Consider the following 12,081-nt stretch of genomic DNA (forward strand, 5'->3'; position numbering starts at 1 on the left):
TAGGATGATGTGTAACAACTGTTTGAGAAATTTTAAAGCATGTCTGGATTCCAAAATTCATACAGAATCAAGGATCTAGAACAGTCAAAACAAATTTAGCAAAAAGAACAAAGGGGATTTACACTACTTCAAGACTTATTTTAAAGCTACAGTAATCAGTACAGTTTATAAATGGCATAATATAGTATATTATTAGCACCAAAATAGTTCAATAGATCAATGGAACAGAATATAAAGTCTAAGAATGAGCTGTAATGGAAAAGAATCTGAATATATATATATATATTTTGAATATATATATATAAAAAACTGAATCGATATAAACTGAAACCAACATTGTAAATCGACCAAACTTCAATAAAAAATAAGAATTAAAAAAAATAAAAATAGACCCACAAATATATAAACAATTTATTTTGGAAAAAGTTGCAAAGATAATTTAAAGAAAAAAGGATAGATTTTACAACAAATAGTACTGTATCAACAGAAGTCTCTATGTGTAAAAGAAACTTTGATCCATACATGCATCACAGATCTAAATGTGTATCTTCAAACTATAAACTAGAAGAAAATATAGGAGAAAATCTGACAAAATATGTGCAAGCTCTATATACTGAAAACTACAGCTGAAGCAAAACAATAATAAGATATAATCAAACAGCTATTAGAATGACTAAAATTAAAATAACTGATCATACCAAATATTGGCAAAGATATAGAGCAATTTAAACTCTCATACACTGCTGCTGGGAATGTAAGTAGGCACAATCACTCTGGAAAACAGTTTCTTAAAAAGTTAAACATGTATCTACCATATGACTCAACCATTCTATTCTTTGGTGGAAAGAAAAAGAAATATATGTCCTTAAAAAGACTTCTACATCAATATTCATAGCAGCTTTATTTGTAATAGCTCCAAACTGGGAACAATCCAAATGTGTTTATCCACAAGTAAATGGAAAAACAAATGGGCATATCCACCCAAAGAAGTTCCACTCAGCAAAAAAAGGAACACATAATTGATACACACAATGACATGAGTGAATCTCAAATAATTATGCTGAATGAAGTAAGATGTGTGCATGCTGTATGATTCCATTTATATAAAATTTTAGAAAATGTAAGCTATTCTTGCAGTGGCAGGAAGCAGATCAGAGGTTGGGAATGAGGAGAGGAAGGAAATTACAAAGGAGCTCAAGGAAATTTTGAGGGTAATGAAAACGTTAATTTTCTTGATTGTACTAATGGCTTCATAGGTGTATACATATGTCCACATTTACCAAATTATAAATTACAAAATGAAATATGTAATCAATAATTTGAGATTAAAAAGGATATATGTTAAATAGATGCTTCTGTTACATATCTGTTTTTCATCAGTTTAATTAAAATATTTAAAAATTTAATATATACTATCAAAGACATTAAACAAAATCTAAAGCAGCATTAAACTGTTAATGATCTCTCTCCAAAGAGAATGAAGCTAATCTTTGATAATTCGTAAGACTTTAAAAATCAGCCTGAATATTATGTACTGAACAGTCTTTGATGTTCTTAGCTTTTTGGAGGGACTTCCTCAGCATCTAATGATCAGAACACTTGAAAGAAGACAGAAATGAAAATAGAAACACCATCTTTGAAAATAATTGATTGGCTCTGTGATTTAATCAAGCAGTTGTAGAAGAAAAACAATTTCTACCTTTGAACAAAGAGTACTGAGCTGTAGAAAATGATTATTTTTTTAATCCAAATATAGAACTGCCAGCTTCCAAATGAAAAAATACTCAATATAAAATGATGTAGTTTTCATAATCTTTACTTCATATACTCTAAGTTTACTTTCTAAGATACCACTGCATGATCCTATCTTGCAAGAGGACCACCTACATAACTAAGAATATTCTCATACTGAAAAATCCTGTGTGTCTATTCATGTCTTCATTAATTCCAAGCTAAAAATTCCCAGGATATCTCTAATGTTATAGAGCATGAATGGTATATACATTAATAATTTAAATTTAAAAGAAAATTGATAATCATGTTCCTATCAATGTCCCCATTTTTGACCTAACTGAAATACAAAAGTGAGAAGGATATGGTTTTAAGAATGCCATTTGACAAAGGAGGCAAGAATATACAATGGAATAAAGACAGTATCTTCAGTAAATGGTGTTGGGAAAACTGGACAGCAGCATGTAAAGCAATGAAGCTAGAGCACTCCCTTACACCATACACAAAAATAAACTCAAAATGGATCAAAGACTTAAACATAAGACAAGATACAATAAACCTCCTAGAAGAAAATATAGGCAAAACATTATCTGACATACATCTCAAAAATGTTCTCCTAGAACAGTCTACTCAAGCAATAGAAATAAAAGCAAGAATAAACAAATGGGACCTAATGAAACTTACAAGCTTCTGCACAGCAAAGGAAACCATAAGTAAAACAAAAAGACAACCTATGGAATGGGAGAAAATTTTTGCAAATGAAACCAACAAAGGCTTGATCTCCAGAATATATAAGCAGTTCATATGACTTAATAAGAAACAAACAAACAACCCAATCCAAAAATGGGCAAAAGACCTAAACAAGCAATTCTCCAAGGAAAACATACAAATGATTGATAGGCACATGAAAAAAATGCTCAATATCACTAATTATCAGAGAAATGCAAATCAAAACTACAATGAGGTATCACCTCACACCAGTCAGAATGGCCATCATTCAAAAATCCACAAATGACAAATGCTGGAGAGGCTGTGGAGAAAGGGGAATCCTCCTACACTGCTGGTGGGAATGCAGTTTGGGGCAGCCACTGTGGAAAACAGTATGGAGATTCCTCAAAAAACTAGGAATAGACTTACCATATGACCCAGGAATCCCACTCCTGGGCATATATCCAGAAGGAACCCTACTTCAGGATGACACCTGCACCCCAATGTTCACAGCAGCACTATTTACAATAGCCAAGACTTGGAGACAGCCTAAATGTCCATCAATGGATGACTGGATAAAGAAGAGGTGGTACATTTATACAATGGAATACTATTCAGCCATAAAAACCGACAACATAACGCCATTTGCAGCAACATGGATGCTCCTAGAGAATGTCATTCTAAGTGAAGTAATCCAGAAAGAGAAAGAAAAATACCATATGAGATCGCTCATATGTGGAATCTAAAAAAAAACAAAAACAAAAACAAACAAACAAAGCATAAATACAAAACAGAAACAGACTCATAGACATAGAACACAAACTTGTGGTTGCCAAGGGGGTGGAGGGTGGGAAGGGATAGATGGGATTTCAAAATTGTAGAATAGATAAACAAGATTATACTATATAGCACAGGGAAATACACACAAGATGTTATGGTAGCTAACAGAGAAAAAAATGTGACAATGAATATACATATCTTCATGTGTAACTGAAAAATTATGCTCTACACTGGAATTTGATACAATATTGTAAAATGATTATAAATCAATAAAAAATGTTTAAAAAAAAGCAGAAGAGGTAAATCTAAAGTAATATCTATAGCAGATGTTAAAACTGACATTAAAATATGGCCATACACAGGAGTGCACAAAAACACACAAATAGGGACTGTCAGAACAAGAAGCCACAACATCATTTTCAGTAAGTCCTGCTTGCCTATAATCTGAACATGATAAAAATGATAAGAAGCCATTAAATAATGAAATGGTCTTGTTTACTTTGCAGGTCAATGCTTAGGAAATTAAATCCTCATCTTAATCTAAGAAGAAAGGCTTAAAATCTCTTTAAGATACTTTTTTTTACATAGGCAAATATAATTGAAAGCTCCTTGATACCTTTATTTTATAGAATAAATAATTCCCATAACAAATGGTATCATTGAAACAATGGAAATAATTGTATGGCAAATATTATTGTCTTTTAAAATACATTTACATTCTATGTTTAAAGAAGCAAAACAATCCCACTGAAGTGGAGAATATATAATGGAAAAGTATGTTTTTAAGTACAAAGAAATATATAATTATTTTCTCTCTTCTCCTAAAATCACAATTTAGGTTAACTATCACTTTACTTCTAGAGTATACTTTTTATTACAGAAATGGGCATTGCATAATTCCCCCTTCCAAAAAACATTACATACTTAAATAAATATGTGGTTAAATATATATTTAAGTATATGAATACATAATACATTCAAATATATTTATAAAGTATATAAATATATTTATTCATAACATTGTTTCATAGAGGAAATATTTTTATATATTATATATATACATTTAAATATATGTGTTCTGATGAAGAAAAAGTAGTGACCTTCACCTACTAGTATTTATTTAAACCAGGGAAGAAAGGTTAGGAATAGGGTGTACACATAGCAGACCCACTGAAGAACAATTTTACATTTTATGTCATTCTCTTGGACCTTGGAAAACACACATTTAGCACTGAGCTCAAGTGGTCCCTCTGAGTTAAATATCTTTCATTTGTCCATCCAGAGCCACTCTCCTGGGCTCTCCTCTGCTCCTTACCCTGAGGGAGAGAATGCAGAGACTACATCAGGCTTCTGATTTCAAACTGGCATCAGCAGGAGATAGGAGAAAGGGAGCAGTGAAGGCAGTGTGTTATTCTTCTTCTCCCTGGAGTGTCACCTCCACAGGAAGTCATTTACCAGACAGCCCTCTCGACAGAGTTTTCTCTCAGCACCTCTCTTTCTCTCTTCCTTTCAAGGTACAACACATCCCGGGAGCCCCATGTTATTAGCCCAGAGGTGTTACATTATCCTGGTAGTTTCCTACACTCGTCTACCTACTATAAGTACTCTTTTTATTAACTGCTCCTTAAATTGCCCATTTCAGCTGTGCTATCTTTTTTGCCTAACTTGTACCTACAATGCCATTCCTCCATACCAGAGACTTTCAGCACAATCCTATGGGGGGTGTCGGAAAGACTGTAAGGATTTCGAGTCAGAAGAGCTCCTTGAATTCACATTTACCTTTTTTCTGATATTTGTGGAGAGGAGCAACACCCTGAATGAAGAGCTATTTGCAGTTTTCTGTAGTGGTCAGCATTAGAGTGAGCTCTGCGCATGAAAACTGCACAAAATGCTGAGGATCAGCTGCTTCATAGGAAACACGAGAGCCAGGAGACCTGAATTGTCAATTTCACATGAGAGGAGCCTGACTCTGGAAAGGAGTGTTTATGGAGGATGGCTAATGCTAGCTGGGTCACAGAATGTGTGGTATAATTTTTAAATTTAAAGAAAAGAAATAGACAAGAGGAGATTTGTGGTTTTCACTTAGGTCTGATGGGTTAAAAAAATGCGTTTATCACTGTTCACCCCTGAAATGTCATTAACATAACATAACCAGACTGAAAAGGTAAAATAACTACAAGGAGAAAGAACAAAACAGAAGATAATAAAGCAGAGAAAAGCTTACAACACATTTTTGGAAAAATTAAGCAGTGAGATATAGTAACTGAGTCAGCTGATACTAAGAAAGAGAAACAATCCAAAGAGCTTTCAAAGGGTGATTACTAAGAGATGGGAGGCAATCCCCACAGAACCACAGAGCAGCTCAGGAGGTAGGGACACCAAAGATCTTATAATTTAAGGATCTGTCTTTAGGCTCAAAACAAAAGAGTGAAAATTTTTAGAGTTTTCACATTCCTTTCTCTACCCCAGGTAGCTGGACACTATCCTTTGCTATAGCAGCCTGGAAAGGAGGCAGGATTGCCAGATTGAAAATAGGAGGATTAAATAAAAGTCAGCACGCTGAGTGATGATACCACAAGTTCCTTTCTCCCACCTATTTACAGAATAGAGATTGGGGGATTCAGTGAAGGCATGACTGAAAAGCCCCAGAGAAATAAAATTTTGGGCACAAACAGTTCATAATTCCTCACCCTTTGGTGAAGCCTAGCAGATGACAAACCCCACCTATGACAAAGAGATTCTGATCACTTTTCAAAGCCACGCTCTTTAATATTGATGGCCTGTGGCCAGTAAGTAAGCAAAAAGGAAAATCTCAAACATGAAAGACATAGACATATCTAAACAAAATAAAGAAACTTAGAGGAAACAGAAACAATACAGAGACCAAAGGAAAACATTAAAAAAAAAAAAAAAGCAAACCTGACCACAACAAGGTATCACCTCATACCTGTCAGAATGGCTATTATCAAAAAGACAACAAATAATAAATGTTGGTGAGGATGTGGAAAAAAGGGAACTCTAGTTCACTGTTGATGGGAATGTAAATTGGTTCAGCCATTATGGAAAACAATATAGAATTTCCTCAAAAAATTAAAAATAGGACTGCTGTATGATCCAGCAATTCCACTCCTGGGTATTTATTAGAAGAAAATGAAAACACTAATTCGAAAAGATATATGAACCTCTGTTCATAGCAGCATTGTTTACAATAGTCAATATATGGAAGTAACCTAAATGCCCAACAAAAGATGAATGGATAAAGAAGATACGATATACATATGCTGTGGAATATTACTCAGCCATAAAAAAGGAATGAAATTTTATCATCTGCAACAACAACATGGATGAACCTGAAGGGCATTATGTTCAGTGAAATAAACTGGACAGAGAAGGACACTGTGTTTTCATCTATATGTGGAATCTAAAAAATAAGACAATGAATGAATATAATAAAACAGAAACAGACTCATAGATACAGAGAACAAACTACTGGTTACTAGACAGAGGAAGGGGGATTAAGAGATACAAACCACTAGGTATAAAGTAAATAAGATACAAGAATATACTGTACATACAGTACAGAGAAAAAAATTATAATAACTTTAAATGGTGTATAATTATACAATATTGAATTACTATATAATAAACCTGAGATTAATACAACATTGCAAATCAACTATACTTAAATTAAAGAAAACTTAGAAAAGCAAGGGAAGAGATTCATCCATGAACCAAGAACATGATGCTACTTTTAAAAAATAGAATAAATGGAAAGAGCTCTTGGGAATTAACACTGATGATTTACATAAAAATGTCAACAAAAGGGGTAGAGGATAAAGTCTAATATCACATAAAGTGGACATAAAGACAGCAAAATGGATAACTGAATAATAATGATAAGAAAATTAGAGGGCCAGTCTAAGAGAGCTGATATCTAGTTAAATAAAATTCTAGACATTGGGAATGGAGAGAACTCTCAAAGAAAAAGCCAACTTTCTAGAATGAAAAATCTCCATTTTAAAAGGGCCCACCAGGGTCAATTTCATGGACATGCACCCTGTTACTCACATAGGACCTTCGAAGTTCTTAGAAGGAACCCCATCTTTGGTTTAGTGCTCTGCTGTCACCAGCCAAAAATTCTTAATAATTTTTGAACAAGAAACCCCACATTTTCATTTTGCACTGAGTCCTGTACATTATGTAGCTGGTCCTGGGGTCAACTACAATTCTGTACTCAACCAAAATCTCAATCAAGTTTGAAGAAAGAATAAAGCTATTTTAAGATATTCAATAAGCCTAAAAATTTGATTTTCCATGCCTTCTATTTCAGGAAGCCACTGGGAGATGTGTTTGATCAAACCGAAAACATAGCAGAAATTTTAATACAGATAAGCAAAGAAGGGAAGCCTCCAAAGAAGAGATGTGTGCCCATCCTAGGAATTAACTAGTCTAGATTGACTTGGGAGTACAGAGGAAATGAAGTTGGAGGGAAGTCTCTAGGGGAAAAAATGGAACGGATGAACAATGGAGCTGATAGGATATTTGGAACTTGGTTTTGACGGATCAGTTGAGCATAAAATTAAAAAATATACATGAAAAATACAATGATTATGAAATCCAGGAGAAAGAAAAAAACTATACAACATAGAATAGTCATTTGATTTATGCTATTTGATTGACGAGTGAATAGTATTTACAAACCACACTTCTATGAAACAGTAATGACAAAAACAAAATAAGGTACAACTATTTTGAGAAGATGAAGGTAGGAAAGTTGGTGAAATTAATATATGAGAGATATTCCCTCTATTATTACAGATGCCAATTGGCAAAGTCTGAAATTAATAAGTCAAAAAAGAGTAAAAAAGCATATTATTTGGAAGTATGCTAAAGAACAAAGGATTAAAATGAACTAAGTCATTGAGATTATTTACTTCTGGGAAACTGAAGTTTTTTGATAATAAAAAAAGAATTTTAATGGCATAACCCCCTATTAAAGTAGAATGTTCAATAAATTGCTCATAAGACAAGTGACATAGAAGTCAGGTCCTTTATTTGGTAGTTTTGGAATCATTGACCATGGCAAATTTAAATGACTTAAAAATAACAAGGTGTCAAAATGCATCTTGAATTGGAAGCAAAGAAAGACTAAAAGGGCACCAAATATTCCAACCATGAGTTGATGGTTATGTTGAATTCCAGTCGTTCTAGCCTCTTTTAGACACACAATGAAGCCAAAGGAAAAAAAATTACACATAATTAAATATGCACCTCTTCATTACATGTTCTAGGCTCATGGACTAAACTGAAAACAGGCACTTTGTTTCAGATTTGAGATAGACACAGAAGAGGAAATATATATGTGAAAAAGAGAAAAGGACACATGGAGAAATAGTATAAAATATGAGAGTAGAGTGAACTATGATGGCTGAATTTATTATTATTATTATTATTATTATTATTATTATTATTTTATTTTATTTTTTTGCAAAATCAGAGAACAGGGAAAGTATGTTGGGCAGTGCTACAAAAGTCAAATTAGAATGTGGTTTAGAAAGAATTAAAGTGAGTAGACAAGAGGTTGGGCGTGAGAGGAGCACTATGAGTCTGGGTGGCTCCTGAAGCAATAAGAGGCTGGAAAGTAGCAAAGTCTATTTCTGTATTGGTGGAGTAAAGCAACTTGAGCACCAGTTCCACCAAAAATAACAAAGGAATGTTTAAAAGTGGGCTTGGGACATTTACTCTTAATTAATGCAGTGCTTGTACCAACAGAATGTAGCAGAGAAGGAAAATCATACTAAAATAGATCTTGAAAGAAATATGCACACAAAAATATAAAACTATGGAAAGAAAAGTCAACATGGAATTTTTCCAATTACAATGAATCATAAACAAAAGAAAATCTAATAAGCAGAAATATTTCCATGGCAAGTACTATCAAAGTCCTGTCAGAGAGCAGGGAAGTAGAGAAGTCCTCCCGTTACTCTGGACACTGAGAGAAGAAAATTGGGATCAATTAAAGAAGAGTCGCTTGAAAGAGAAATCCTTCTGCTGGGATGTAATTGGTGACATAATAAGTGACCAAACTGACTTCAAGTGAATGGATTGAGAAGATGGCTTTTACTGCGAAGGTTGTTGTATTAGAAAAAAATTATTTTAGCCTAATTTGAATAATTCTCTCTCTCTCTCTCCCTCTCCCTCCTTCTGTCTCCCTTCCCCCCTTCCCTTCCCTAACACTCTTTTTGCCATTCTCCTTCTCTCCAAATCTCTCTCTCTCTCCATATGTATATGAATATTCTGGATTTCAAGACACCACTAAAATTGGAGAGCAAAAATTCGTATTTGATTTTGCAGAATTTTCCTTGCCTCCATGGAAATGTAACTTTTATATACATGGTCTCTCAAGATTGTTGGAAATAATTCTCACCTTATGAGATCTGAGGAATGTCATTTTGGCATTGACAGAAGCAGTTTTGAGAGTGCATCATCACTCATATATAAACCACTAAATCCCAAATTTAGTGTAGCTAAACAATAGGGATAAAAAATAGGTAAAACACTCCCTAACAAATTAGTCAAATTCAAACTAGGAAAACATAACAACTGTGAACATTTAAAATTGAGAATTTAATTCTTGAAATTGATTACTGGGATGATGGAAGATGGAAAGACAACCGGGAGAATAGTGTGGATCTCTCTAATAAGCAAACTGCAGGAATTTGGGAGGATCAAGGGAAAGAGGTGGGATCCCCAGGTCCTAGCAGGTTTGGGGGTTTCTTCAGAGGAAAGGAGCACCAGTGGGTTTGTCCAGGAGGGCATCTGGAACCACAGAAGACACACAGCTGATGCAATGAAGTTTTCCTAGGAGCAGAGAGTGAGGGAGAAACACCCTGGCTTTTCTCTTTCTCCTCACCTATCCTGCTATCTCCTGACAGTGTCTGCCTTTGGCCAAATCCAGACAGATGCCAGTTGATGTAGAAGGCTGCAAAATTCAGCTGTATTAATACAGAGCAGAGTAGGGATAGAGCAAGGAATAGATCCAAGGGAATAAAACCCTTGGATCAGGGTCATGAATCCTAATACACAGTAACCAGAAAGTGTCAAAAACTTTTATGTAAATTCACTATACTTCAATTTTAGAAAAAGTCATTTCTGAGGTTTGGAAATAGGCAGAAAGGTGGGTGGCATGTCTTTTCTGTCATATGGGGCAAATCTAATGAAGGGTTATCTAGAGGAATAGTATTTAGTTCAGTTTTATATTGATTAAAGGATCCAGATTTAGTGAAGCTATTTGTTCATTGTACTTGTAGATTTTTGTCCAGTAGAAATGAAAAAACTCCTTATTTGGTGGAATAGACAACCTAATGTTAGACATTATCCAGTTATGCATCTAACTCAGCAGTCTTATGAGAACATCACCTAGATACATCTAGCTTCTTAAATGCTTTTTCAATCAGTTGTAAATTCTTACTGATTCCTTCATTATTAATGACATAAGCAAAACCTTGGCACATGTTTAATTTTTATTTGCATGACTTATGATTTTACCTTTATGAAAAGTGTATTTTAACAAAAGTAATACAAAATTTTGTACAATTTACTCCAATACCCTCAACATGCATAACAATAAAAATGCAGCTAAATTCAGAGAGGAAAGATAAGTATAATAACCAGGAAATATTTCCTCTCTCTCTTCCCTTCCCTTTTCTCTGCTTCTTTTTTTTCTTTCAGAACTAATGAAGACCTGGCTATCATAAGTTCCTAGAATGTAGTTGAAAAATCAACAAAAATTGTCCATAGAAGAGATGCTCCAAATAGCAACTCTTGTGGGAAGCTGCACCTTCCTAGCAGATCCATTCAGTGGTGGTGCTACGCTCACCCATGTGCATTTTTGGTTATCGAAAATACAGACCAAGCACTGATCCAGTCCCAGAAGCCAATCATAGTCTCACTACACAGCCACAGACAGAATTCTCAACATATTTTTGCTTCTAAGTCCTTATCTGCTCCTAATTGAGCAAACAAGGCAAGACAGATTTCTGATTTTAAGTATGAAATGACATGCTAAACAATAAGAAAACTGCCCTAGGCCAGTTTTTCCCATAACTTATTTTCAGGGAATTCTCAGTGGTCTGTATTTTCTTATTAGAGAGTTGTTGGATGCTACGGTGACACCTCACTCATTAGGTGCTCTTCTGCAAATTCTTCCAACTTGACCAAGGTAAATGCAGCCCCATTTGTACTGAAAGGCACTGCTACAGAGTTTCAGTAGATGTTTCAGGTGAAATTAGATGGCCGTGTGAGATAATAAAGCCGTGTAAAACACTATCAGAAAGCTCTTCACTTGGAATAGGTCACAAAATCAGCAAAGGTCCTTATCCAACTCTTTTGAATCCCTGCTATGACGAGGTTACAGTGAAGGGCTGGCAAGTGCCACCCTTAATTACAGTGTATTTAATGTCAATCAATCCACTGCACTACAGATATACCAAATCCATGTCCCCTGTGACACATTTACCATATGTATCTGACCAAGAGAATGTGATGACTTCTGCATCTTGATCTTTCTGGAAGATCAAGATTTCTTCATAAAGTCTCTTTATTACAGTAATTAAACAAGTCAATTTCTGGGAGAATCTTGAATTCTTAGTGTTTTCTTTCACCCCTACAAAGATTCCAACTTGTATCAATGCAAGGGCTAGTCTGGAAATGGACATGGTTAAAAATGTGATTTAATATGCCTAAATAATTGTGTCAAACCTTCTAATTTCAAAGTTTCTAATGGTTATGGCATATTCAACAATTTGCTGGAGCAAATGACCTAAGGCATAAACTTTTGACATTGTTTTTTCCAAATCTTTA

The 12,081-nt window shown here is 34.4% G+C and overlaps 1 protein-coding gene across 7 annotated transcripts in view; it reads right to left on the minus strand.

Moving 5' to 3' along the window:
- The window catches only part of PDE1A (phosphodiesterase 1A), a 297,804-nt gene that overhangs the window by 91,994 nt on the left and 193,729 nt on the right, over positions 1 to 12,081 (minus strand). The gene's annotated exons all lie outside the window — the stretch shown is intronic.

The sequence above is a fragment of the Camelus dromedarius genome, chromosome 4 (assembly GCF_036321535.1).
Source record: "Camelus dromedarius isolate mCamDro1 chromosome 4, mCamDro1.pat, whole genome shotgun sequence".
Taxonomy (NCBI): domain Eukaryota; kingdom Metazoa; phylum Chordata; class Mammalia; order Artiodactyla; family Camelidae; genus Camelus; species Camelus dromedarius.